Below are 7,922 nucleotides of genomic sequence, written 5' to 3' on the forward strand. Positions count from 1 at the left end.
TAAAGTACTCTACTATTGTCCCAGACTTTTATAAAAATACAGCAATAGGAATTCTGCCTGGTTGTGTAGGAATGGGGTCAGAAAAGCCAAGGCTTGGCTGGAGCTGCACTTGGCAAGGGAAAGAATAAGAAGAGCTTCTATAGGTATTTCAGCCAAAAAAGAGAGGTCAAAGAAAGTGTACTCCTCTGATAAACAACTGAGAAACTGAAAATAACAAACTAGGAGAAGGCTGAGGTCCAGTTGTTTTCCTCAGTCCCCACTGATAAATCTCTCTTCCCACATCTGTCAAGGAAGGAACTGGGAGAGCAAAGTCCCTCCCATTGTAAAAGAAGATTGGGTTTGTGACCACCTAAGGAACCTAAATGTCCAGAAGTCCATGGAACCTGATGAGATGAATCCCAGAGTCCTGAGGGAATTGGTTGATGCAGTTGACAAGCCAGTCTCCATGATACTTGAAAATTCATGGCAGTCAGGTGAAGTCCCAGGTGACTGGAAAAGGGGATTGTACCCATCTTAAAAAGGGTAAAAAGGATGACCCTGGGGACTACTGGCCTGCCAGCCTCACCTCTGTACCTGGGAAGATCCTGGAACACATCCTCCTAGGAGCTGTGCTAAGGCACATGGAAAACAAGGAGTTGATTTGGGACAACCAGCACAGCTTCACCAAGTCCTGCTTTTCTAACCTAGTGGACTTCTATGATGGAGTGACTACATTAGTGGAAAAGGGAAGGACTGTGGCTGTCATTTGTCAGGACTTCTGTAAGGCCTTTGACATGGTCCCTGACAAAATCCTTCTCTTTTAACTGTAGAGAGATGGATTTGATGTGTAGACTGTTTTGTGAATAAGGAATTGGCTGGACAGCTGTATCCAGAAAGTATTGGTCAAGAGCTGAATGGAGAGCAGTGAAAAGTGGTGTCCCTCAGGGGTCCATATTGAGACAAGGACTGTCTCAGTCAATGACATAGTGGCAACCAGTGCACCCTCTGAAAATTTGCAGATTACATCAGGCTGAGTGTTACAGTTGACATGTGCAATGGATGAGATGCCATCCAGAAGGACTTAGAAAAGCTTGGAAGTGGGCTCATGGGAGCCTCATGAGGTTCAACAAGACCAAATGTGAGGTGCTGCACCTGGACTGGGGAAACTCCCTGTATCAACACAGGCATGAGATGATTGAGAGCAGCCATGAAAGGAAGAACTTTGATTGCTGGTGGAGATAATTCAGAAGGTGCACTCACAGCCCAGAAAGATAACCATATCCCAGGTTCCATCAAAAGCAGTGAAACCAGCAGGGCAAAGGAGAAGATTCTCTCTCTCCCCTCTGGTGAGACCTGGCCTGGAGTCTAGACTTTCAGTATTTACCTGTCTAGGAGCCCTTACATACTTATCTAGGCATTTCTATATGAAAAACTATCCAGCTTCAGCAGCCTGTCTAACCTTTTGTTGTGGTTTAAATCCAGATGGCAACTAACTCCCACGTGGCTGCTCACTTGCTCCCCCCTCCCCAGGGGGATGGAAAAGAGATTGTAAAAGCCATGGGTTAAGATAAGAACAGTTTATTAATTGAAATAAAGTAAAAAGGGGGAAAAAAAGAAAAAAAAAAAAAAGCAATTAAGAATCAAAACAAAAGATAAAACTGAAAGCCCACCTCTAAACAAGACCTGAACCACATTCATGGTTCTTAGCAAGAGGACCATGCTGGTTTCAACATCCCAAGAGTATTCAAATTTTTCAAAACTCCCAAATGCCGCTGTAATTAGCCAAGAGAAGGGGAAGATACGGGAGAATATAGTTGTGATTGTTTAAAGGTCCCACCAGATGGCTCCCGAGGTTCAGAGGTGTTGCAGTGCCAAGCAGGCAGACAGGATTAGGCTCGTGACCAGCGATTCTATCACCTCACAAGCCATTAATACAAAGTACAACAAAATTATAACCTCAGCCCAGGTAACAAAGGTGATAAACACCACACCAGGGAACACATACTGCAATAAGTTATTACACAGCATAACTCTGAGAACAAGGGCGATAATCCTGAGACCAAATTAGGTTTACATATGCAAGTACATTAGTAATATTGTTAATTGCTTCCTAAGAGTTTATTGTGAAGCTCAGAACCCTGCTACTTTCTATTTCTCACTTGTCAAGTTGCCATGAAAAATTTGACAAGTCCATGAAATTTGTGGTCTTAAAATCTGATCTGTGTAGATGAGATTTTACATCAGCTTCATCTACAAAGAGCTAAGGAAGTTATCTTATTATGGCAGACATAGTTGCACAGGACAAGTGATCCTATTGATTAAAAAAATATTAGATTTTACAGAGTATAACATGAACATCATAGCAATTACTTTACAAATGTAGTAAAATAACTAATACTTGCTTACTAATAAGTAAAATAACAGTTTTCACTACCAAAAAAATGCAATTAAACTTATTACAAAAAAAAAAAGAGAGAGCAATTAAGTACACACAGTCACTTATAAAAATTGGGTGTTTTTTTTCAGCTCAGTCTTCCTCCTCTCTGTCAGAATGATTATGTTTCTCAGGTATTAATCAGGTATTTGTAAAAGATTTGATCTTTTTCTTCCATATTTAATGAACAATCATCTGGCACCGGTTGCACTCCTCTTGTAATACTGATGTTAGGGGAGTGCATCTAGTTTTTTTAATAGTGCTCTGTTGTGCTGGGATTTTTAGTCTGGATTTGGGTGGGTGTAGAAGGAAAGAGAACATCACATCTGCCTTGCCAATCAAAACATGGAAATCTTCTTGCAGCTTTCTCACTTCCTCCTTGATCTAAAAAGCCAAGATATTTTTCTTTCTCATTTACAAACTACAGTTTTATCGGCATAAAAATGCAAAAAAAATTGTTTCCACATTCAGCAAGTCAAACATACACTATTTACAGATAAAGTGCATAGAAATTAGACAGTTTGTTGAAATTAATTAATATACTAAATATATTACCTCATGTATATTTCTCTCTTAAGAAATTCTGTCTCTTTATATTACAGCTGAATTGGGCCACCTTGACACATTGAACTGATGACAATAATTTGTTATGCATGCTCATAAATTGTTAATATTAATAGCACTGCACACATATTCTCTGAGCAGCACTACACAATATACAGCAATACATGTAAAGTCAGATAAATTCCGCTATTTAAACAGAGAAAAAGAAGTTTAAAACTGTGGTTTGTTTAATACAATTCCTAAAAGGTAATGATGACCTGGTCACAATCTTCCTCAGATTTTCATGCTTCTTCAGGATTCCCCAGCTGCCAAAGACATTTATTGGACAACAACAACAGTCCACAGATTTCTTCATCTACTTGATTATTTGATCTGGTTACAAACTCCATGGTATCTTTTTTAGATGAGGAGGAAAGATCAACAGAATTTATCTAAAGTGGACTTTGTCAGAGGATAAACTTCATCCTTCAGGAGGCATCAACCCCTATTTTTTTAATGAATGTCACTGCAAACAAACCAGTAACTACAAAATGTACTACTTTATTCAACTTGTCAAATTAAAATGTACCTCCTCAGAACCACAGTACATTCATTACTATGAATATCTCACTCTCTTTCATTTGCTAAGACGCAACAGAAAGAAATTACCCTGTCTGTCACTCAGAATAAAATCAAGAAAGCAATTTAGTTCACCCAAAACATCTTGGTCTGTTCGGTACACCACCTCAGCCCATAAATTTCAGGTAAATTCCATAATGCTAAAATAATTCCCACTAAAATTATGCCCATTTATGGAAGTAAATTTAAGTTTTACATAAATTCATTCATTCTAAAACATAATTAATATTTATTATTTCAAAGTACCTTAGAGTATCTACTCTTACAAATTAAAAAAAAAAATTACAATCTCTTAATGCAGTCTTTAGCTTAATTTAAATACTAGTTAACATCATGAAAAAAATGTCATATTAGGAACTACAGGTGTCTCAAGATGCATCTTACTTACCACTATTAATACTATCTTTAATACTAGTTTTCTGTAAACACCAGTGTTACTGACACCTTAATAAGTACTTTACTTTCCTTGAAATAACAGATATTAATAACCAACACTTTCACCCAGTCCTACATGCATTTAATAACATAGGAATGCCATATAATGCAATTAGTAATACAAGAGATGTTAAAAATTATTCATCAACAAAATGTGCAGTAACTCTCTGGGTATATCATGTTTGGATTTGTTCAATGTCATACACTTCCATCCTGTGATATGAACAGCTATACTAAATATTTGCAGTACCCAGTGTTCGCAAGCCTCTTTAGAAAGCTACTCTTGAGTTTCAAAAATAAGTATTTTAATAAAATGCAAAATGTAAAATAAAGTTTGTAAACTAATAATTTCATGGATATCTCCAAGACCTTATTTATTTTTTCACCTACCAATTATATAGTCATCTGGATACAGTCCTGAGTAATGTGCTCTAGGGGAACCTGCTTGAGCAGGAACATTGGACTAGATGACTTCCAGAGGTCCCTTTCAACCCTACCCAGTCAGTCATTCCAGCATTCTGGGATTCTGTTATATAGTTACATATTCACATATTCCTACTTGTTGCTTTAGAGATAAATTAGACTATGACCTATTCTTATGGAATGGCACAAGAACAGACAAATTCCATTTCAGATCAGGAGAGAATACTCTTTCTTCCTTAAAAAGAAAAGGGGAAAAAACAGTGTAAATGCAGGAATGTCACTTTGTTTATTAACAATAAGACTCCAATTAATTCATTCTATTCATCTCAACAACAATTACTAGTGTATTTCAAACATTTCTGATTCTGTAAGCATTCTAAGCTTTATAAATCTCCTCACATATTGGTTGTATAAATCAGTGAAGAGTCTCTGAAGGAGTCTGTTGCTCTGGCATTAATCCAGCCACATATTAATCAGTGGTAAGTCGGGGGCATGGAGTTTTCTGCTTAGGAGACTTAAACCACTGACCTGAAACTTTGATTTTGTTTGTTGTTGTTTGGTTGTTTGGTTTTTTGATTTTGTTTTTGGTTTGTTTTTTTTTTTGTTTTTTTGTTTGTTTGTTTTTTTCTTGTTTCCATGTACTTCTTCATTTGGCCTGACCATCTACTGGGAATTTTACTGGTTGTTTTCACAATGTCACTCATAACTGATTCATAACTGATGCAACAGCCCTCCAGAAGAAACCTGAAGAAATCCTTTTGCCCTTTAAAATCTATTATTCTCAAAGTGCACCAGCGTCTGTCTTTCTTACTAGGTTTATTCAATAGTTTCTAGATCCTGTATCAATCTTGATGGCCCTGTTGCAATACATACTAACACTAGAGGGTGACAGCTACACGTAGCATAATCGAAGATAATGCTGGCCACTGCAAGCAGGCTGTGATGACACCAAGGTATTTGTAAATCAAAGTAAGCTACTGAATAAGGATGAGAAGAATGTGCCGTAAAAACTGTTACATTCCATCATCAAGAGAAGTCTCTTTTTGATCTCTGAATGGAGACAAAGTTTACCTAGTTTTCACAGAGAAGGAAGAGGACTGAAATATGCCTGCAGCTTTGCAGTTCTAAAGTCAGTATCTCAGAGTAAGGCAATAAATACTTCAGATTGCACTGACAACATACAACTCCCACCATAGCTGAGGAATCCTGCTACGTTTATGCAGCCAAGAGACGGATTATCTAAAATACATGATACATGATATAAGCAACACCTGTAGAAAACCAGCCCAAAGAATGTCTGTATCCTTTGTGGAAATGTTGGCAAAGATGACAGTGTACAAGAAAAACTCTTTCCCATTAAGCTGAAATACCAAAGAAGTAATAGCACTTTATCTATGTACATCCATAGAAAGAAAAAATGAAAACTGAATAGTTAGACAGAATCTTTACTCCTAATGAAGCCTTGCTCCTACTGTTTATGCTGGCTAACCATAGCCAGCAGCTCTGAAAAACCTAAAAGCTGTGCAAAAATAAGATATCTAGTCAGGTCTCACATAAATGTCACATTTCTGAACATTTTCATTCCAACAATAGTCTCTTATGCACTAACTAGAGCCAAAAACTAGATCTGCAGTACTTTACTTAGTCTCTTTTTCCTTTTTTCAAAAACCACTCATTCCTCAGTTACATCTCTATATTAGCTGACTAATCTTTTTCTCTAACATTTATTTAAGTTGGTTAACTTGTCTTACCTGCACAACAGGATGTGGCTCCCTTACAGTAAGAGAACTGACAGAGAGCTCATCTTTCCTGATGTACAGCTGTGTATTTTAGCTGGCACAGGAATATTTGAGTGGGTGTGGTTTTCAAACTCAGGAAAAAATGCTTTTCCATATTCAGTGGACATAGTAACTTCTCCAAAAAGTGCACAGTGCTCCATTTCCAAGTTACTAGGTGGTCTGGGTTGCTGCTTCAGTGCCAGTCAGCAGAGCAGCTACATTTACTGGTGCTCCACAGTCTTATCCTCATATTCATGGTACATGGTTCAGAGATCAGTCTTCTGCAACAAAAGGAATCTGAGCATAGCAGTCTGTAACTCTTCAAAGAGTTCAGGGCAAGAGTCTCAATAATGTATTACTTTGACCACTATCTTCTCTCCTGCTTTGAGCTCACATGAGAATGTGCACTTCCACATCCTGCCTCTTTTTGGATCATGCATGAATTAGATGCAAAAGAACACTAAACCACTGACACTGAGCAACAGAGGACAGGTGAAGGACTGAAAAGAGTTTTTCCTGGAAGTGTTAATAGAGCAAAGCAAAGAACACAAAGAATCACAGCGCTTCCCTGATTGCAATGTTTTGCTGTCTCTGGGGTTTTTTGGGAACCTGTGGAATGAACTGTCTTCTCATCTAGGCAGTGGGACAGACATTGAATAGTCTGATACACTGGCTGATTACCTTGAACTAATTTGGCCAGAAAAACTTGTTCCATTTCATGTTCCAAGGATCAAAGAGAGAATGAACAGATGGGCTGTACAGGATCACAAGATTCCCAGGCTCAGAGCTGGTAAGCCCAAAAACAAATGCTGAAAACATTTGCAAGGGAAAAAACTCTGAAAGATTTAAACTAGTTCATCATCCATGTATTTTATTTTGTCTGAAAGCATATGGCCTAGGCTTAGGCTGTTAATAAATGTTTATAGCCACTAAGTGTTACCACCAACTTATTAAAAAATCTGTATTCCCACTTACACTGTCAGCAAAAGATGTCCAATGACATGTCAAGCATGTCAATTTAAAAAAGTTCTCTTCAATGAGATTCTACTTTTAAAGGCAATACCTGTATATGGCTTTGTTCTGCATCACAAACAATATACACTTTGAATAGTTCCACACAACTTTCCTAATATAATTTATATATTAACATAGCCATAACTTTTCCTCTCATTTGACATACATATGATTTTTAACACCTATTTCCAATTACATCATTGCTTTATCATACTGGGAAATTAATCTTAAATAAATCCAAATAACATGATACTTTTATCAGAGATTTTAAAGTTTGTTTGCAATGTTGCACATTTATGGCATCTCCTAATGCTCTTTGCATCCAAGTGAGAGCAATGAGTCAAAGAATCATAGAATCATTTAGGGTGGAAAGGACTGTAGGACTAAGTACCATGTCCAGTTGTTTCTTGAATACCTCCAGAGAGGGTGACCCCAGTACCTCACTGGGAAGTCCATTCCAATATTTAATGACTCTTTCAAGGAATAACTTCCTCCTGATATCCAACCCAAACGTCCAGTGGCACAGCTTGAAGCTATGTCCCCTTGTCTTGTTGCTGGTTGCCTGGGAGGAAAGACTGACCCCTACTCTCCTTTCAGGCAGTTATAGAGAGCGATAAGGTACCCCAAGCTTCCTTTTCTCCAGACTAAACAACCCAAGCTCCATCAGATGCTCCTCA

This window comes from Poecile atricapillus, chromosome 2 (assembly GCF_030490865.1).
Source record: "Poecile atricapillus isolate bPoeAtr1 chromosome 2, bPoeAtr1.hap1, whole genome shotgun sequence".
NCBI classification, from domain to species: Eukaryota; Metazoa; Chordata; class Aves; order Passeriformes; family Paridae; genus Poecile; species Poecile atricapillus.